General features: G+C 38.5%; 1 pseudogene; it reads left to right on the top strand.

Moving 5' to 3' along the window:
• Window positions 1–1,252: 1,252 nt before the first annotated feature.
• On the top strand, window positions 1,253–18,790 carry LOC143581752 (ABC transporter C family member 8-like; annotated as a pseudogene).
• The last annotated feature ends 3,835 nt before the right edge of the window (window positions 18,791–22,625 follow it).

The raw sequence follows: 22,625 nt of genomic DNA, 5'->3' as shown, positions 1-22,625 counted from the left end.
CTTGAACATTCTTAACATGAACATACTTATTTTCTTGAACTTTGAAGAACACTAGAACAACCGAAATCACTTATTTTCTTTGGAGAAATCCGTCTTTTCACACACAAGACCAAAATCCAAGGTTGTGACCCAAAATCTACAACTAGTCGAGCCCGAAAGCTCTGATACCAATTGTAGGTCCCGAAACCGGATCAAACAAAAAAACAAACTAAGTACTAGTCGTTCTTGGATCAACCTCACAACTAGTTGGCGGAAACAACTAGTCGGACCGAGATCTCGGATCTTGTGTGTGTGTTAGAGAGAGCCGAAAGTTTGGAAGGTGGGTGAGGGAGTTGAGAGAGTTTAGTTACTAGAATGAATTAAAGTGCAAGAGTTGTTTGGTGTATTCCATACACACACATTATATAGTGTGGTATGTTATACACCATTTCATTAATAACAAGCCCAATAGGCACCAAGTACACAAGGCCTCGGGCCCAATACATATAAGCGTAAACGTACATAAACGAAAACTAGACTAATACAAATACGAAAAACTTAAGTAATCAAAACCGGGCCTTACACATATCCTTGAGGAGTCTGTAGCTTAACTGTTTCATTAAGGTATTTCCTAATTCAGAGAGAAAAAAATGAAACTACGTTATGAAAAACTGCAAAACGGCATTGTGTTATTTTATTTCATGTTCTCATTAAAAATATTATGTTGGGAAGATTTGCGTGACCAAATGCTTCATCTTTGTGCCAAAGTAAAGGAAAGATTGAGTATTCTAAAAGATTATCGGGCATTTCTAGAAAGCGTTGAACAGTGTGCACATAAATTATTACTCGACCACAACTGCAATCACTGGTAAGTTTATGTACATGGTATTCAGTAGCTAAAGCTAGGGGTTTGCAATAACCGAAATTGAACTAAAATTTAGTGAAAAACCGAATTGACCAAAAACCGAGTAATCGAAAATCGGTTATCAGCTTTTTTTTGGTAACATCGGGTAACCAAATAAACCGAACTGAAGTGAATCAATTGTATTTTTGGATATCCAAACATTTCGGATAGTGGATTTCACTATCCGAATCCGTATCCGAAACTTCAGATATCCGAAATTTGAGTAATCCGTTCAGATAATGAAGAAGGTATCCGAACTTTGAAACCCTAAGCAATATTGAACCTAGTTTAGCTACAATCCATCAAAGAAACAAAAAAGAAGGGGTCAAGAGAGAGATATCTGAGATGGGGGTTTTCAGTGCGACATAGATGGAGGAGGTTGTGGTCTACCACCCGACGACCATGAAGGTGATGAGAGGTGTGTCACACCTCAACCTACAACAGAATATCGGGGTGCAAACCGTTGGTTCACAACTCACAAGACACTATCATGCAATTTATGACAATATCTAATTTATTTATTTACAATATCCAAATCAAGTACATATCTTTCGTCCAAGGACAAAATTAATCAAAAACAAATAACAATAATAAATATATCAAAACACCGTGTCTTTCTTTTATTAAGTAGCCTAATGTCATTTTCTAAATGATCTTATCCTTCACTTCAAATCAAATGATAACCTGCAATATGCGTACAAAATATATAGGTTTGTCAACACGAGGTTGAGTGAGAAAATCACCAGTTTTTTATATTATAATAATATATGAATAAATGAGCAAACCCATACTGTGAGTATCACCAATAAAACAAATGCAAGTGATTGGTGTCAGTTGACCATGCCTCACGAACACGGGCTATGACTACTATAACAAAACAAATACAAATAAGGGTGTTGTTGACCATGTCTCACGAACACGGGCTATGGCTACTAGACGATATCAATGAGTTATGCTAGAATCAATGATGTACCTCTCCGAATGCTAGAATTAAACAAATAAGCACGTAAGCAAACAACAAATAATCATTTGTATCGACCAACACACAATATTCACAGTTTGCTAGTTGTGTATAGTATGTAATACGTAAAGTATGAATATGTACACATAAGTCCCCAATAGTGTGAAAATAATTAAAATAGAGGAGTGATTATTCACCTTATAAATTAGGCGAGTTAAACGATAAAATAAAAATATTAAACAAGTCCCGAGCCTTCAGCGAGCTGACTGATCCAATACGAACTGGCCTGGAACTTTGAGACGGTAAACTATACCTAAAAAAGAGAGCATAGCCGCTGGAATTAGATCAAACAGATGCATAAAACTCAAGTTATGATATTTTAACGATTTAACCCAGTTGGTACTGTTCAGAATCTGAACTTCGATTCGGAAGTCGGGTTCCGACTATTACACTCAAAATTTCAAAACAAACATAAAAGTATTCTGGTATGAAGGGGATCGTGTATCGCTATGGTGAGTGGGCAACCCCATCACGTGCCGGCTAGATTTTTCATTTTGTCAGTTTTAGTCCTTGAAGTTTCTAAATACATTTTTAGTCCTTTTTAAGCGATTTTAAGAGTTACTAGGCATTGTTTAATAAGTTTGAAAGTTAAGAAAATATAAATTATGTTTAACCAAGTTAAATAATAATAAATACAAAATTTAAATAATTTGATAGATCCGAATTACATTCTGAGTCGGGTTAAACATAAACGAATTCAAATACGAAAAACCCGAGTTGTTACAAAGTGCTTTCGAAATTTTGATTAGTATCTAATGGTGGAGAGATATGATTATGATTGTGGTGAAGTTGTAGCAGGTAGTTCAACAATTAACGGTGGAGTTTGGAAGTGCAGGTGGGGTTTGATGGAGAAGGAGGTGATGGAGATTTGGGGTCTGACTGACTAGGTGTTAGAATATTATGTTTTGCTTTTCTTTCTAACCCACCTAACCCACAAGCAGACAAAACGTAAAGGTTAAAAATTTTTATAATATTTAATATTTTTGTTTTTCAAAATAGATATTTTGGATATCCGAAAAATATCAAAATCACTATCTGAATCCAAAAATTATGATATTCTCAGATTTTCGGATTCTGAATCGGATTTTTTGAACACCCCCTAATTGGAACCAGTGTCACATTTGTTTTTATGGTGACATCAAAGTAACAAATTCTATTTTTTTAGATATAGTGTTTTTTATATACCGAATAAATTTGTTTTTGTCTGAGTTTCGACATAAATTTTATTCAAAATTGAAGGGCGTACGTAACACACAAGCATAAGTCACTAATTTAGTGTAAATTTAAATTAGTTTTGCCTTATTATTAAAATAAAAATCAAATTAAATATATCTAAAAAACTATTTACTAAGGTATTTTCCTTTCAAAATAAAAACCTCAGATATATTTTATTTAAAAGGGGTTGGGTTTTTTTATAGAAAACAAACATATTTTTGACATAATTGTTTTAACTTTTGAAATTAAAACGTCATTGTTTTAACTCTCGTGGCATCCTTTCATTTCTATTTAAAATCTTATGTCAAACATATATTAGAGCATTACATACACTTCCTTCCACATCCTGTATGAAATTATATGGCAAGGTGAGTTCGTATTAGTATCACAATATGAGTAAGAACATTAAGAACATGTAATGACAATAATGACCTCAACTTTTTGCCCATGTCTATCATTTTTGTTAACATTTAATGGAAGTTAAATCTAATACTTAATTGTTACAAAGTTAAAACATTAGGACCTATGCGTTTGACTTGTAAACCTTACTACCCAATCTTGTTGCTTTAGGAAATTGTTAGGGACTAACTACATAATTATGTCAAAATATTATGGGTTGTTTAGTTTCCTAGAATAGGTTGTCTTGATTTCCAAATTAGAGCTTTAGTATAACTAAATAGATAGCTACGATTTATGTATTGGTATGTCAAGAATTATAATAAACAAAAAGAACCGATCTTGATAGATATCAAAATTCGAATTCCGGAGCCTGATTTCCAGCAATTCGTTTTCAGGGCGGATCACTATGGTTTATGACAACAATTTTGAATTCACACAAGGAAGTATTTTAGATATTTTCAACTTGGTGTTTGTCTCCCTGTTCTACTTGGTACTACTTTTAAGTTATGTTAGGATAAACAACACCAACCGGTCAAGAAATAAAAATGATTGGATATCCATTTCAGTTGCATCGTGTTGTTTTCTGATTTCGGTTTCATATCTTATTGCTGGTTTATGGGATGCCACTGCTAAAACCCCTAAACTGAATTGGTGGGTGTTCATTGTTAGACCACTAGTTTGGGTAACAATGACGATTTCATTGCTCATAGAAAGATATACATCAGTCAAGATTCTAGCTACCATTTGGTGGATCTTCTGTTTCTTGTCGCTTTCTTTTGTGAACATTGAGAATTTCGCAAAATCGTTGACCATCTTGAACTTGGTTTTGATAGAGTGGGCTGCTAGCTTCTTACTTCTCTTGTGTGCTTTAAGAAACTTAAAACTATTTATCACTCGATACACACAAAGCCAGACGTTTACCGAACCCTTACTCGTTAACGAAACACCAATTGCAAATACAAGCCAGCTAGAAGAACCGAGTTTTTTAAGCAAATTGACATTTTCTTGGGTGAACCCATTGCTTGCAGTAGGTTATAGAAGGCCATTAGTTCTAGAAGACATTCCATGTTTAGCACCCATAGACCAAGCATCGGTTGCTCATGTGAAGTTCACAAAAGCATGGGATTCACTTCAATCAGAAAACAACTTAAACGATGCTAACATGGTTCCTATAGCATTAGCCAAAGTTTATTTTAAAGAGATGTTGTTATCAGGATTGTGCGCCTTTCTTAGGACTATATCATTTGTTGTTAGCCCATTGTTCCTTTACGCGTTTGTTAACTACACCAACCAAGAATTTAAAGATTTACATCAAGGGTTATTGTTAGTAGGGTGTTTGATTGTAGTCAAGGTAGTAGAGTCATTGTCTTATAGACAGTTTTACTTCAATGCAAGAAGAACTGGTATGAGAATGAGGTCAGCTCTAATGGTGAAAGTATATGAGAAACAACTTAAGCTTTCTAATATCGGAAAGAAACGGCACTATACCGGGGAAGTTGTGAATTACATAGCGATTGACGCGTATAGAATGGGTGATTTTCCTATGTGGTTTCATTTGGCATGGTCTTGGTCTATTCAACTATTTCTGTCAGTTGGTATCTTGTTTTCCATAGTAGGATGAGGTGTTCTTCCAGGTTTAGTCCCTTTAATCATATGCCGGCTTATTAATTTTCCATTTGCAAAAGCTGTGCAAAAAAGTCAGTTGGAATTCATGGTAGCTCAAGACAAGAGACTAAGATCCACTTCTGAGATTTTAAACAACATGAAGGTCATCAAGTTACAATCTTGGGAAGAGAAATTCAAGAAAATAATTGAATCTTATAGAGAAACTGAAGTCCATTGGCTAAGTGAATCTCAGTTCAAAAAGGCATATATGACAGTTTTGTATTGGATGTCACCAACAATTGTTTCTTCAGTTATCTTTTTTGGATGCTTGTTATTGAATAGTGCTCCTTTAGATGCTGCCACTATTTTTACAATTTTAGCAACATTAAGAACTATGGCCGACCCTGTAAGGTCATTACCCGATGCACTTTCTGCATTAATCCAAGTCAAAGTGTCCTTTGATCGGATCAACTCTTTCTTGGTTGATGATGAACTTAAAGATGCCACGGTGAAAAGAAACCAAGAACCGGAAACTTCGCATACTTGTATCAAAATACAGGATGGGAGTTTTAGTTGGGATCTAGAATCATCCATTCCAACTCTTAGGAATATAAATCTTGAAGTAAAATGTGGGCAGAAAGTTGCGGTTTGCGGTCCAGTTGGTGCTGAAAAGTCATCTTTGCTATATTCTATTCTTGGAGAAATATCCAAAACTTCTGGATGCTTGTATTTGATAGAGGTCTAATATCAAAATAACTAAAAAGACAACCAAGTTTGCTTAAGTTTCTATCCGGGTAACCAACTTTGTATAACTATAAATTTTTATACCTTAGGGCTTAGACTTAACTTATTTAGGTCACATACCATAATGGTATTTCCCTTACATATATTATTATTATTATTATAATTATTATTAGCTTTTATATAACTGTTAAACTGTGATCTTATTATTAATATTATTATAATTAGTAGTAGTTTTTATATAACTGTTAAACTTTGATTTCCTTTATTTTGCTTCATTCACATGTACTTAGAGCCGAGGGTCTCTCTGGAAGCCACCTCTCTATTCCTTTGGATAGAGGTACGGTGTGCCTACATCCCACCCTCCCCAGACCCTACTTATAGCTTTGCTGTCGGTGGGATTTTACTGGGCATGATTGATTGATTGATTAATTATTTTTGTCACAACAAATTCTGAAACATTCAATTTTAAAAATACCTCAAAACATTAAGGGAAAATGTTTGGCAAAAAAACATATGATATGCTGTGTTTTTGTCACACATGAGTTCATCGTCTTTATTTTTGCATGGTAATGTCCCTATACCTATACCTATACCTATAACTATAAAGACACAAATAATAGGTCCTTTAGATAAAAATTAGGGACTTACTCATGCAATAGTACCATTTTGTTGTGTTTTATAATTAAGTTCAGGGTTAACTTTCTTTTGTGATTACTTATAATATTTTTATTAGGTGGATGTTTTGGGATCAATTGCTTATGTAAGCCAAACATCTTGGATTCAAAGTGGAACAATTCAAGATAACATATTGTATGGGAAGCCAATGGACAGAAGTAAATATGAAAAGGCTATTAAGGCATGTGCTTTAGATAAAGATATTGAAACTTTTAATCATGGAGACTTAACAGAAATTGGTCAAAGAGGGCTTAACTTGAGTGGAGGCCAAAAGCAAAGGGTTCAACTTGCACGTGCAGTATACAATGATGCTGATATTTATCTTCTTGATGACCCTTTTAGTGCCGTAGATGCACATACAGCCGCGACTCTCTTTAATGTAAGATTTAAATTTCTTGAAATATATAGTTGGATGCTCTGTTTTCAGTTTTTGAAAATTTAAATTGTCTCTAAGACGTTGTTTAGTTATATCATACTAGGACTAGACGTTAACCAAGCCAATTTAATTAAAATATGGTGGTTACCCATGGAACAGATAAAAGTTACCTGATACCCTATCCTCGTGTTGTTCGTTTGGTTAAATTTAACTTTTTCTAGATACATAATTTTCTTATGTTGTTCAGACTTACATGTTTATTATATTAGTCTTTTTATAAAAGGTATCCGAAGATAATATCATATGGAACCCATATGATATGGTGTATGGATACTGTGTAATAGGGTTACATAAGGCTCTCTATATAGAGTATAATACTACAATTGGATACCTTATGTATATGATAATTATATAACTAGCATAATAGCAAAATATAAGTATTAGGTGAAACTATTATGTTCTATAGTTTACACGGCTCAAGTAGGCTAACCATGGAGTGTCTTCACATATAAACCGAACCTGAGTCATAGCAGACCCATTTTTCAGTTTGTGGCTTTTGGCTTTCTGATTTATTTGAATATTCATACGCTATTCCATTTTAAACTTTAGATATTTAAATTGTGGATTTTGTTGTTCAGGATTGTGTTATGACCTGTCTTAACGACAAAACAGTTATTCTTGTCACTCATCAAGTGGAATTTCTCTCATCAGTTGACAATATTCTGGTAATAAGGTTTTTTGTTATGAATGTTGTAACATGTTTTTGAATCATTTTTGGTAATCATGTTTTATTTATTTGTTTATGTTTTTCAAGGTTATGCAAAATGGTCAAGTTATACAATCAGGAAGCTATGAAAATGTCTTAATGGAAGGAACAGTATTTAAACAACTTGTGAATGCTCATAAAGAGACAATCACAGGTTTAAACCCTTCACCTCCTGAAAACAAAAGAAACATGAATCAAAATCTGAAAGAAATTAATAATAATTACCATAATAAATAATTACCAATCGATATGGCAACAAGTGTTCTCACAGGTCCTGGTTTGGAACGGTAATGATGTTAGCCAGGAGCGTATTGTTGGTTTGAAAATCACTGGGGTCCCGATTCAGTTGCGCGATAACCTTACTTATGATCAAATAGGAAAGTTGTTCGGGGAAGTCGTTGGACCATCGGACTTCTCATGGGGAAACCCGGACAATTCGTTAGGGTTATGATATGTCCTTGTCCCTCTGGGGAAGAGGATTGAAGAAGTGATTGATCTAAATTGGAAAGGCAACAAGTTTAAGGTATGGGTGATAGAAGAAACAAACGGCTGGGTCCCCAATTTCATCGGAATAGGCCAAGGGGCTGTCCATGTTAGTTCCAGCAATCATGGGAAAGACGGACCGAATCTAGATGAGGAGATGGAGGAAGGTGAGTTCATCGGAGACTTGCCGGAAAACTATCAGGCAGACGGGAAGTCGGAGGGCCTGCCTGAACACTGCACTGGAATCCAACAGCCCCCTCCTAGGGAAGATGCTTTGCATGGTGAAAAGCAGGCTAGGGCGGCTGCCATGATTAATTCTGGGAGTTGCCATGCAAAAAGCAGGGACCACAATAAAGTTGGGCCAGCCACAAAACAAAAACAAATGCCGGTTATGTCAAAATCATTGGGCCAAAACACCCCGATTGGGCCTACTTCCAATCCTGTACTGGGCAAGCGGGACAGGAGTACTAGAAGCCCACCGTCGATCGGATCTACACAGGGCCCATCCACAAAACTATTTTGTGATAATACTGACACCGGTCCAAACTATATCGATCTCAACTCCCCTCCACCTTCAAACTGTCTTAAGTCCAGGGTAAACTTTTCTCAGAATCCAGGACATCTTGAAAGAAGCCATAATAATGTCGATGCGGTGCCGGTCGAAGACTTGGGGGAGGGTGCTAGAGAGGCCGAAGTCGGCGGTAACAATGGAATAAATTCAGTGTACACAGAAGGAGAAGCCTTGGAGGATGAGGTAACTGCCACTGTCCAGGTCGGGAATATCATTGGAATTAGTCTAAACGGATTTGAAGACGAGACCAGGAAGCTAATCAATGACGAAGGAGGTAACTTTGTTTCCCCATGAATTATTTATCTATAAATTTGCGTGGTGTAGGTGACCCTGGGAAGGCAGATTGGGTCAGGGGTCTTAAAACATGCTATGGTGTCGAATTTCTTGCGATTCAGGAAACCAAATTAGGGGATGCAAAAAACTTTTTGTTTAGTAGATTATGGGGAAGGTCTTTATTTGAAGTAGCAGTTGTGGATGCTCAGGGGAGGTCTGGGGGGATGGTATCCATATGGAATCCATTAATCTTCCATTGTGAAAATATCATAAAAAACAGGCATTATCTCGTGGTATCTGGACGGCTCAGACACACAGGTACACGGTTGAACATTGCAAATGTTTACGCCCCGAACGTGGCTGCGGCTCGCCGGGCAGTCTGGGTCGAGCTCCTTGCAATTAGGAATTCCATTCAAGGAATGTGGGTTATGATGGGGGACTTTAATGAAGTTAGGGACGCAACTGAAAGACGTAACTCTGAGTTCTATGCGTCTAATGCTGAAGCGTTTAATCAATTTATTCTAGCAGCGGCGTTGAATGAATACAATATGGGGGGTGGCAAATTTACTTACATGTCTGATCGCGGAGACAAGCTTAGCAAACTTGACAGGATTCTAGTGTGCCTTGGATTTCTAGAAAATTGGCCAAATGCTTCTCTACAGGCACTGGACAGGAAAGCATCAGACCACCGTCCATTGTTACTGACCACAGTTCCCTCTGATTTTGGGCGTATCCCTTTTAGATTTTTCAACTCCTGGTTGCACATGGAGGGTTTCGAAGAATATGTCATGAACAGATGTAATTCCTTTGAATTCTCGGGCCCTCCTGATTTGGCACTAGCAATAAAACTTCGATGGCTTAGAAACGGCATCACAAGGTGGGTGAAAAAAAGAAAGATAAATCTAAACCGGGATCGTGCGGAAAAGGAAAAACAAATTGCAGTCCTAGATAGTATGGCGGAGGTCAGAGCGTTGAATCAAAATGAACTTGATGCCCGGGCGGAATATAGGCACTTTGTAATGGAAAAGGAAAGGCTACAACAGATGGACATTCGGCAAAAGTCACGCGCAAAGTGGGCAATTGAAGGGGACGAGAACTCGAAATTCTTCCATCAAATACTGAGCTCCAATACGAGCAACAGTAGGATCAGTGGCCTGATGCTGGATGGGCAGTGGATTACAAATCCCGTGACGATAAAAGGTCAGTTTTTTAATTATTTTGAAAATCTTTTCGCTGAACAAATGGAGAGTAGACCCAGTATTGAATGCCCATATTTGTCCCACATTTCGGAGGAGGAAGCCGAAGCTCTTGTAGCTCCTTTCTCCTTGTTGGAAATTAAAAATGCGGTATGGGAATGTGATGGGGATAAAGCACCCGGTCCGGATGGATTTAATTTCAAGTTTTTAAAACGGTTCTGGAATGGCCTTCAAGGAGATTTTATTAAACTGTTTGACGTATTCTACGAGGGGCAGCAAATAAACAATTCGTGTATGTCTTCTTTTATTGCTCTGATCCCAAAAGTAAAAGATCCTCTTCAACCAAAAGATTTTAGGCCTATAAGCCTAATTGGGTGTATTAATAAAGTCATCTCAAAAGTCTTGGTGAACCGGCTCAAAGGGGTGGTAAGGAATTTGATCTCTGAAGAACAATCAGCTTTCCTTTACGGGCGAAATATAATAGATGGGCCACTCATGCTTAATGAGATCATTGCGTGGATGAAGTCAAATCACAAAATGGGGATGATCTTCAAGGCGGATGTCAACAAAGCGTTTGACAGTCTCAATTGGGGTTTCCTAGACTCCATCTTGACTCAAATGCGATTCCCGGAAAAATGGAGGTCTTGGATAATGACAATAATAAAGTCTGGCCGTGCATCTGCTCTAATAAATGGGTCCCCGACAATGGAATTTGTGTGCAACAGGGGTCTTCGGCAAGGAGATCCTTTATCTCCTTTTTTATTTGTAATCGCAATGGAAGCACTGACAGGAATCATGAAGAAGGCTTCAAACAATGGCCTGTTCCATCCATTGAAATGCACGGCTAATGGTCCAACAATTTCACACTTGTTATATGCAGATGATATTATCTTCCTTGGAGATTGGTCGGAATATAATGCGAGGAATTTACAACGTATTCTACGCTGCTTTTTTCTTGCCTCCGGTCTCAAAGTGAACTTAACTAAATGTAGTGTTTATGGGTTAGGGGTGAATGAACTTGAGGTACAATCTATGGCGGAGATGCTACATTGCAAACCTGGGAAACTCCCCTTTCGATACTTAGGTCTTCAAGTGGGGGCCAACATGAATCTTGCAAGGAACTGGAACCTAATTATTGAAAAATTCAAAAAGAGGCTGTCCATATGGAAAGCAAGATCCCTCTCTTATGGTGGAAGAGTTACCTTGATTAAGTCCGTATTAAACTCACTACCAACTTACTACTTCTCATTATACAAAGCACCTTCCCAAGTTATTGAAGAACTAGAGAAACTAAGGAGAGTGTTCTTTTGGGGCGGGTCGGACAACAACTCAAAAATCAATTGGATTGCATGGAAAAAAGTGGTTGAACCCGTGGAGTATGGGGGTCTCGGTTTTGGAAGCCTTCGCGAGACAAACTTAGCAATGTTATCGAAATGGTGGTGGAGATTCAAACTTGAAAAAGGAAGTCTCTGGAGGAAAGTGGTGTGGGCAATTCACAATAACTCGCGAACTTGGAATTTCATCCCAGCAAAGATCTCTATCCCGGGTTCTTGGAAACAAATCTATAGCATATCGGGTCATCTATCAAGGTGGGGCGTGGATCTATCAACATCGATTAAAGCAGTAATGAGGGACGGGTCCAGTGTGATGTTTTGGCTGGACAGATGGTTTGATGACAGCCCAATCTATATCACGTTCCCTGACCTGTTCGCGCTGGAAAAAAACAAAAGATGCCTAGTGTCGGATAGGATAAAACATGACGGGAATAGGCTGCTATGGAGTTGGCAATGGATAAGACAGGAGCTGTCTGTAACGGAGATCCAGCAGCTACAAGCTCTAAAAACTTGCCTCAGTTCCACATCGTTTCAGGATGGGGAGGACACATGGAAATGGGAACCGGATGCAACTGGGGTATTTTCGATCAAAAGCATGAGGGAATACATACGGGAATCAAAAGGAATGCAACCGACAGGAGACTTCAAATGGAATAACTGGGTACCTTTGAAGGTAGGCATTGTAGCATGGAGGGCAATCCAAGAAAGACTACCGACTTTGGCGGCTTTAGCAGCAAAGAACATCCATTTAAACTCGGTTCGATGTCCATTATGCGGCGATTATGATGAATCTAGCGACCACCTTCTAGTATCATGTCAAGACACTCAGATAATCTGGCAGGTCATTGCGCAATGGTGTAAGATCCCTAGTTTCTTTGCATTCAGTTTTAAGGATTTACTGAACCTACATCTGAGTACTCACGGATCCATGAAAAGAAAGAAGGCCATCAATGCGATCATTCTCATAACGTCTTGGAGGATATGGAAGATGCGAAACGAGGTGGTGTTCGAACATTCCCCCTTTTCACATTCAAAGATCATCGAGGATGTGAAGTCCTTGGGTTTCCTATGGATAAAGTGTCGGTCAAAGGAACCGGATATCACCTGGAACGCCTGGAGAAGGTTTGATGTCTTTAATTAAGGAATGTATGTAACGTATGGTTAGTAATTATACATCACTTGATGTTTCATGTATGTAATGTTTAGCCACTGGCTAATTGATGAATAAAATTTCTGTTGGCCGTTCAAAAAAAAAAGAAAAGAGTGAAGGGAAGGGCCCACCAGGAGTGCAGTTGACTGAAGAAGAAGAAAAGGAGGTTGGGAATGTTGGATGGAAACCTTTCATAGATTATGTTGTCTCAAAAGGATTTTGGTTTTTGTCTTTATGTATTTTAAGTCGGACTATTTTTATTGGTCTTCAAGCAGCAGCAAGTTACTGGCTAGCATATGGTATTCAAATCCCTAAAATCACCAACATCATGTTGATTTGTGTGTATACTTTACTTTCAACAGTGAGCACAGTGTTCGTGTTTTTAAGATCAATCTTTGCTACACTTTTGGGATTAAAAGCCTCCACGGCATTCTTCAATAAGTTCACCGATTCAATTTTCGGTGCTCAGATGGTATTCTTTGACTCTACTCCAGTTGGGCGAATTCTCACCAGGGTAAGAATTCCTCTTACCATATCAAATTACCTAAGATACAAAATTCTGAACCGTGTGTCTATACGGTATATGAACTTCAACATTCACTTTCATGTATATGTTTTGAATGTTTTATGTGTAATAAGGTTACATATTTCTATATTGCATGTGTTATGTGGTATGGGATGAGCGGACTAGGCAAGACTTGTTTGACTTGCACCTCTCAGAGAACAACATCGGGGTATAGGAGTTTTTAGAGACATGGGATAAAGGTCATGGATTTTTATGAAAGTGTATAGATTTGTGTAGCTTTTTCTATCAGTGGGTTCCTTTGTTATGGGTGGGTTGTTTGTTTTCTGTATACGCTATTGTTTATCTTTTATTAAAGGTACCCTAGTGTCTCACACACGAGTCAATAGTCTAGCTACTTGCATATAACTACCTTGCTGGCGTCATGACATTACCAAATCAAGAAACTTTTACCATGACCTTGTTTTGACTTGTTATTGTGTCATATTACCTTGCATCGAAGTTTTAGTAAGTCCATTACCTTTCCATGACCTCGTCTTTGACTAGTTGCTGTGTCATATTACCTTGCATCGGGTAAAGTTTGCTCTCATTTCGCCATTTCTAGAACCTACTCTATGGGTGAAGTATTAGTGGGTACATTTATTTGTTTATTATTTTTTTCTAGCCTAGAGTTTTGTTAACTAAAATAAAAATTATACCAAGGTGGTTAGATTTTTATGAAATTAGCCCAAAAAAAGTGTGTTGAATCACATGTTTTGCACCTAATATAATATTTCTTGCAGGCTTCATCTGATCTTAGTGCAATCGATTTTGACATGCCATTTTCTTACGCCTTTGTGATTGCTTCTGGTGTTGAATTACTTGCTACGTTTTTTATTATGGCCAATGTGACATGGCAAGTTCTCTTTGTAGCCATTTTCAGTATTGTGGCCACAGAATATGCTCAGGTAAATCCTGGTTATCCTTTTTATAGGTGGTAATATGGGGCAAGGTGGGTAACATGTCAAGTGGTTCGGGTTGTGATGGGTATTTTTAATCTGATAACAATTAGTTGGTCAAGGATGGTTAACCCACAAGCAATTTGCTTCCTTATTTTCTATTTGTAAAATAAAAAAAAGTAGTGCTTATGATTTTAAAAGAAAATTGTTACCGCAATGTATTGCAAGAACAGAAAGAACAAGTCAAAATCGTTTGGGTACTGTTTTGTCTTTGATCTCTCAAATGTGTCAAAACCAAAAGTTAGCTTAAGGAAGAAAGGATCATATGGGTTGATGGGTCATATGAGTTAAAAGTCATCCTAAGTTTATTCTTAATGCATACAATCTTCTAAAAGGTTTTATACAAAAATCTAGATTACATAGTTGTTCTTCAAATTGTTATAGCTAACTGGTTTTATTTCTTTTACTGTGGAATGTATAAATATGATATTTCTACTTTCTAGTGTTTGAAAAGAAAATTAAGATATTATGAAATCTAAAAGAATATACTTGAAATTAATCCAAAGTTGAGGTATAAGTTATTATGAAAAGTATATCTTTTGTTTCTTTCTTTTTTTGGACTGCAGGGATACTATCAACCAAATGCAAGGGAACTAACGAGAATCAATGGAATAACGAAAGCACCAGTGATGAATTATGCATCCGAAACATCACTTGGAGTAGCATCAATACGAGCATTTAAAATGCAAGATAGATTTTTTAAAGAATACCTCAAGTTGGTGGATACAGATGCAACTACTTTCTTTTTCTCAAATGCAACATTGGAATGGTTGGTTTTGAGAACCGAAGCATTTTCAAATGTCACTTTGTTCGCAGCTAGTATTCTTCTGGTTTTTGTTCCAAATGGTTTTGCCTCTTCAGGCATGTTAGTCATGTCTTGAGGTGGATAACAGGTTGGTTGGATACCTGAGTAACGGGTTCAAAAGGATTTTTTTATATGGTTTGAAACGAGTTGAGTTGACCGAAAAAAAAATTTAGAACGTTGAAAATATAACAGAAAAGACTCGCAAGATGCTAGACAATTTAAAACTTAGGATTCCAATATTAAAGTAAAGTTATGTTAGTTCTATTAGGAAGATCCTGATACGTGAAGGGAAAGTTAGCGGGCTCACAATTCAAGATACTAGTTAGTCTTACAATTTCCACACTTTCAACCCTAACCAGTGCCGTATTCGAGAATTTAAATGTTTCGACCAAGCCTAAATAAAAAGGCCCGTAGGCCCCAACGAGGAAGGAAATAAAAATGTCCGTAGGCCAATACCTCAAATGGGTTATGGGTAAAAAAATTGGGCCCAATATCTAATAAGAGGATTAAGATTTATATCTATTTTATAATATATATATATATATATATATATATATATATATAGTGAAAAGATCCAATACACTAATGCTTATCGTACAAATACGTACGCGAATCCTGTTTTTCGCGAATCGATCCATGAAATCACATCCAAACATTTCGGAATCGTCAATACATATCCAATCAATCATTGCTTCACCGAAAAAAACAGTTTTGGATGGTTAATCGATCAATTTTTCACTTTTTTTCACAAATACGGTTTTTGAGCGTTTAACGAGCGTTTAAGGTTTTGTGAGCGTTTTCTGAGCGTTTTAGGTTTTTGCCTTTGTTTTTTGCCTTTGAGCGTCTCGCGTACGTTAATGTACGTTAAGCATTTTCGTACACCCTATATATATATATATATATAAGAAAATATTATGCCCCCGAAAATTAAGTGGCCCGACCTGTCGCCTCAGCCGGCCCTGACCCTAACATCATGCACATTGTATTTTTGGATGTGTTCATTTACGTTCGCTTATGTTTATTAATATTCGTTTGTTTATGTTTGTTCATCAGAGGTATTTAATACTCCGTGCTTATAATGACTTTTCTAATCTTATGATAAAGATATAAGCAAAATTATTAATTATAAAACAAAGATATGCATACGAGTATTATGTGATTACTTTATAGGTAAAACTTACATATGAATTAAATGTTAAAATATAATAACCAACACAAACTTGGTAGACGGACCGAACCATTGGCACCAACAATTCTCGATAAGCCTAATCAAATAAAACATTGATGTGTTCATTTTATTCTAGTTCATTTGTGTTGGTGAATCGTTCATGAACAAGTTTATTTTCTTAATGAACGAACACGAACAAGAAGTATAGTTTGTTTAGTTATTCGTTAACCATTCGCTTGTCCGATAAAAGCTTAACAGAAAAGCATGAACAAGGTCTTGTTCGATTCGTTTCGTGTTGATTCATTTATAGCCCTTAATTTGACCTGTTAGAGATAGCATAAGAACCAAATCATCTCCTTTATAAGTAATTTGGTAGGATTATTTCCACTTGACACTATATTAACTCCAAATTAATGTTTCATGTTTGTATAGGGATGGTTGGCCTTTCTCTTTCTTATGCATTATCTTTGACCACCTGCCAAGTGTTTTTTACAAGATGGTATTGCAGTTTAGTTAATTACTTGATCTCAGTAGAACGGGTTAAACAATTCATGTCCATACCATCAGAGCCACCAGCCATTGTGGTGAATAATAGGCCACCATCATATTGGCCTTCCAAGGGAAAGATTCATTTCAAAGATCTAAAGGTAAATTCAAGCTCTAAAAAAACATGGCAAGAATTGTCGTTCAAATGCTTTCGGTAACTATAAAATAGATGGCAAAATGGCAGAGTTGTGTGACATGAATAAGTTTCTACATTTTATATGCTACTACAAGCATGTAAATTCTTACAATAATTTTATATTTCTACTCGCTTATAAATGTAATTAAAAAAAGATATGCTCTGTTGAGATCTTAATGTTTATGTCTTTATGGGGTTCTGATTTCAGTTAAGATATCGTCCAAACGCACCCCTAGTTCTTAAAGGGATCACATGTACATTCAAAGAAGGGACTAGAGTAGGCATTGTCGGAAGAACAGGAAGTGGGAAGACAACATTAATAACAGCTTTATTTCGTTTGGTAGAACCGGATAGTGGAAGAATTCTTATAGATGGATTAGACATTTGCTCTATTGGACTTAAAGATCTTAGAATGAATTTAAGTGTCATCCCACAAGAACCCACCCTTTTTAGGGGTAGTATTCGAACAAACTTGGACCCGCTTGGACTTCATTCTGATGATGAGATATGGAAGGTAATCTAAATATCTACAATGATATTGATATGGTTTTATATGCACATAATACCAATGTACTTTTACTTTTGTACCATTATGATCATTGTTTTTTTTTTAACAATCGAGTCAATTGAAAACATGTTTATCATGATCATGTTTAGATCATTACATGAATACCCGGGATTACCCAAATGAGATAAAAAGAAGTTATAGCAAGCCAACATAATGACTCAAACAGGACAAAAAGGTATCGCTTAATGACTCAAGCGTACGAAAAAAGTAGGGGTATAATGAACTAAAAAGAATATTTTGAAAATGGTTTTTTCCCCCACTTGGGTCATTGTGAAGTATAGAATGATAACCCAAACTGAACGAAAACTTTTACGAGACATCCATGTGTCAAACGGGACAAAGGTCTATTCATACTTTTATACCCAAAGCAAGCCCAGTTATTAAAACACGACAAACTTAATTTTATCTATTATTTATTGATACTAAAGCATCTACAATGATTTACAATGGTACAGAAGTGAAAACACACTGGTACTTATACAAAAAAAATCTGTTCATTCGTCTATACGATCCTTATGCAGTAACGCTGATAGTTCTTATGAAATTGCAGGCATTAGAGAAATGTCAGCTTAAAACTACCATTACAAGTCTTCCAAATTTTCTAGATTCTTCAGGTATTTTGCCCATTGGTTCCATAAGTAACTATATAACTTGTCAGTCATATCCAAACACCATCTCTAGTAATATTATTCGAGTTACTTAATTAAATGTAAGTTTTAAACACGTATCAAAACACAACACCAGACTTTTAACCGCTATTTTTTTATAGTGGGTGATGAAGGAGAGAACTGGAGTGTTGGACAAAGACAGTTATTCTGTCTAGGAAGAGTATTACTTAGGAAAAACAAAATCCTAGTACTTGATGAAGCCACTGCATCCATTGATTCAACAACAGATGTTATTCTACAAAGAATCATAAGGGAAGAGTTCTCGAGTTGCACTGTCATAACTGTGGCACACAGAGTTCCAACCGTTATCGACAGTGACAAGGTCATGGTTCTGTCTTTTGGTATGTTACTGTTCCCACATGGTTGGAATTTATGTTTCCAAATTTACACGTCGCTTTGGGCTCCCAGAATCATTGAGCCGTCCCTAGTTATTAGTTATTGATTTTGGCGGGCAGCAAGATATTTATATTTGACCTGTTTAGCATCGTATAGTCCAAATCGATCGTCTTAATATTCAAAAGTGTCATCTTTAGTTAAATTTGTTTATTTGTAGGGAATGTGATGGAGTATGATGATCCTTCAAAGCTTATGGAGATTGATTCATTCTTCTCCAAGCTTGTAGCCGAATACTGGTCCAGTTGTACAAGGAACTCCGCTAAGACGTTTGATGACGTTTAGTAATACTATTTGAGCTTGAATCTTTAATTAATTTTCTTGCAAGTCTTTGTGATCTTTGAAGAGTGAATATTTGTACTACATAGAATTTTCGAGCTCTAATAGACTCCCTCGTTTACCACCCTAGTTTGGTACCACATTATCAGTTTTATTATTAAGGGTTTGCAAGACCTTTTTACATTCGCAATGCATGTCTTTTCTCGTGAATGTAATGCTCATGCGTCAACATATGACTCGGTGAGGTTTGTCCCGCAGGTGTGTGATACTCAAGTTAAGCCATAACTTTTTTTGTTGTGTAAAACCTCCTAAGTTATCTTATTCAAAACACTGGAGCATTATTGATATATCATAAGTCTTGCAATCATATTTTGAACAAAAACGTTTTGAAACAAACTGACTTTTACGAAATTATCAGAAGGGGGGGGGGGTGTATAGGCATACCTTGTCTTTTAACTTTATGCTCGACTCCTGCGCCTCATGTTTCTTTTGTTTACTCTGCCAAAAAATTCATTTTACTAAAAATATAAGTTGATGAAGAAACACTAACCGGACCCCGGACAGATTACTGGTAATCTGGGGGTTGGATAGCTGTTTCCCACGAGGGGTTAGACCCTTGGAAGATGGTTCTTCTGATAGCCTGCAAAACAGACACCGTGAGCTCGTCACTGAGGAGGGGGGGGTTCCTCCTTGTGACCACCCTCCGGCGTGAGAATCAGACTAGATTGCTCTTTAAATATAAAAGTATATTAAGAGATTGCTAGAGCAGATATCAGGTATAATATGATGATAATGTAGTAAGATATGTTGTGTTTAGATGATCATACCATTTGGGGTATTTATAGCCGAAGGTAGGTTTCCAAGGAGGTATGGCCGGCTGCAACAGTGTTCCTGTTCATCAACAGTAGCCTACGCACGTGCCCTGCTGGTAGTTGGTGGGTAGGCAGCGGCTGATAGCGACCAGGCCTGCTGTATACTATTCCCTTTCCACCAACTGCCGGCTACGCACGTGGTATGACAGTAGTTGGTGAGTAGGCAGCGGCTCAATAGTGATATAGTACAGGAGCATGCTGCTCGCCATACTGTATCAGTGAGCTGTCGTATCCCTGATCAGATCTTTCGCCCATACCTCGTCAGGTACAGTAAAAGGTCCTTCAGTATACAGACTGGCTTATTTGGGCGGGAGTATTCCCCCTCCCGCCTCTGTGCGGGATTGCTCCCGGCTTTGCTCATTCCTTCAGGTGACACTGAATGATCGAGAGCTAAGTACCTAGTGCGTGTAGCCATGCTGCGCGGGTGGCCTTCCCTCATGGCTTGTATCCGAGGCTGCGGGAACAGGCGGAGTCCACCATGGGAGGCATTTCCTGCGGGACCAGCTTGCATACTGCGCGTAAGGACGTCACGTCTCTGAGCATGGTTGGTCCTGCGGATCCAGTTGGTCTCTGCGCAGACGTCCCTGTTTAAGGTGAGTCTTGCGGGTCCAACTGGGCTCTGCTGGGACCTACCTCTTCAAGTCCCCCCAGTCCAATGTTCTTCTCATGCGTGTTTAATAAAGTGAGGTGAACTTTTGGACTTAAGCAAAGGGTTTTGAAAAGGGTTTTGTAAGGTTTTCTATGGGAAGTCCTTGTCACTTGCAGAAATGCCCGAGTTTCCTGCTTGGTCTTTGGGTATGATGCGGGTAGGTCTGTAACCTCCTCGCAAGTCAGGAGCATTGAGTCCCAGTTGTGTGGATTCTCCATGAGGTTTTGGTAGTTTTGAACATAGTGATCAATTATGTTAAAACCACCAATTCCATCCTGGAGCTTCAAACAACGTAGTTCTCAACGTTCCCGCTATGCGGGGATGTTATTTCCGTTTCCGCAAGCATTGCCCAGAAGATCCTTCCTGGTTTCAATTCCCAGCGGAGCGCTAGGTATGTGAAGGGTTTTGCCTTAACACTGTACCAGCGCTCGTCTTACGGTTACTTTACTTCCAAGGTATTCCTAGCGTCAATTCCCTGCAGGTGCTAGGTACGTGAAGGGTTTTGCCTTTACACTGTACCCGCGCCTGTCTTATAGTTACTTGGTTGCCGAGGAATATTTGGCTTCAATTCCCTGCGGGTGCTAGGTATGTGAAGGGTTTTGCCTTTACACTGTACCCGCATTCGTCTAACGGTTACTTGTTCGCCAAGGTTTACTTGGCTTCAATTCCCTGCGGGTGCTAGGTATGTGAAGGGTTTTGCCTTTACACTGTACCCGCATCCGTCTAACGGTTACTTGTTCGCCAAGGTTTACTTGGCTTCAATTCCCTGCGGGTGCTAGGTATGTGAAGGGTTTTGCCTTTACACTGTACCCGCATCCGTCTAACGGTTACTTGTTCGCCAAGGTTTACTTGGCTTCAATTCCCTGCGGGTGCTAGGTATGTGAAGGGTTTTGCCTTTACACTGTACCCGCATCCGTCTAACGGTTACTTGTTTGCCAAGGGGTAAGGGGTATTTTCCCGCTTACTTTTTAATATTTTTAAATTTTGAATTTTGAAATTCGAAGAGTTGGTGAAAAGATAAGAACAGTCCAAACCTCTGAAACGTCGTGCGACGGTTTCTTCTGACTGTGTCAGGACGTGCAGGAAGTTATGGTGACGTGACAGAACATGGTCATTCCAGACGCTTTTCCTGGCGCGTGGGCACGATTTTTCGGGCGCGTGGCCGCGAAATTACTGGCACACGTCCTGTCAACAGCTGTTGCCAGCCTGCTTTTTGCCACGTGTCATAGTTTCATTGCACCTTCGATTTCTCTCTCCTCCGCATTAAATTCACCGCATTAATTGCGATTAGTATATAAAGGGGGAGAGGCCTCTTTGTAATCCACACTTTCACCTCTCTTCTTCTTCTTCTTAGTGATTTCCGGCAAATACTCCCCTTTTTCAGGCAAGCATTTTCCCGAAATCACTCTTCTTTCTGCAAAAATGTCTTCTCATGATGCTGAAGCTGTAGCCGACGATAGGAGTACTGCTGGCGAGTGCCAGTGTGCTCTACCTCTCGATCAGTACCAGTACATAGTCAGGAAGTTCATGCTCGAGTCTCTCGAGCCTGAGTTTCCTGAATCCCACCAGACTGTGTACGATGCCCCCAGTGGCAAGATCGGGGTATATGCTGCATTCTTTGTTTATGGGAACCTTAGGTTTCCATTGACAAAGTTTATGTATCGTGTCCTGGAGAGGCACGGTGTGCACCTGACCGAGGTGCATCCGATGGCGATTGCCAAGGTCCGGCACTTCGAGTGGGTGTGCCGGATTCTGGGTATTGAGCCCTACGTGGACCGCCTGATGACCTTCTATACTTGGAGGTGCGTCCAGGGGTGGTACACCCTGACAACCCGTATTAAGGGTTTGAAGATCTGCGTGACCGAGCGCAGTCTCCGATCGTGGAAGCGGGAGTTCTTCTACATCTCTGCCCGCGCCATCCCCATTGCTATGAAGTTCAAGAAGGGTCAAGCGCTTCCGAGCCTTCACGCTTCCAGCTACCAGGAGGCGGAATGGTTCGCGAAGATATCCCGGGTCCAATATCCGGTTTACCGGTTTGCGGAGTCCGGGATGGTGCTGCTGGGGATGAGCCGGGTATGGAAGGATGCGTCCCGGTTTCCCATCCTTCTTGAATATGGTTTGAACTCTATTCCTTATGGTATGTCTTGTCTTTCTTGCTGATATTAGTTAATTTTCTAACTGTTTCTTTTTCTTTCAGAGGGGAATAATTTGGAGTCGCTCCTGTTCCCGCGGGAAGCTGACAGTCCCGTGCGGGTGGGCACTCGTGCTCTGGACGACAATGAGTTGCCCATCCTGGAGCAAACGGCGGATAGGTTTGTGGAGGTCTATC

Source organism: Bidens hawaiensis, unplaced genomic scaffold (assembly GCF_021521415.1).
Source record: "Bidens hawaiensis isolate Kalapana, Puna unplaced genomic scaffold, B.hawaiensis_p1.1 tig00001511_1, whole genome shotgun sequence".
NCBI classification, from domain to species: domain Eukaryota; kingdom Viridiplantae; phylum Streptophyta; class Magnoliopsida; order Asterales; family Asteraceae; genus Bidens; species Bidens hawaiensis.
Note: the sequence above shows the minus strand (reverse complement) of the source record. Positions and strands in the feature narration are given on the sequence as shown.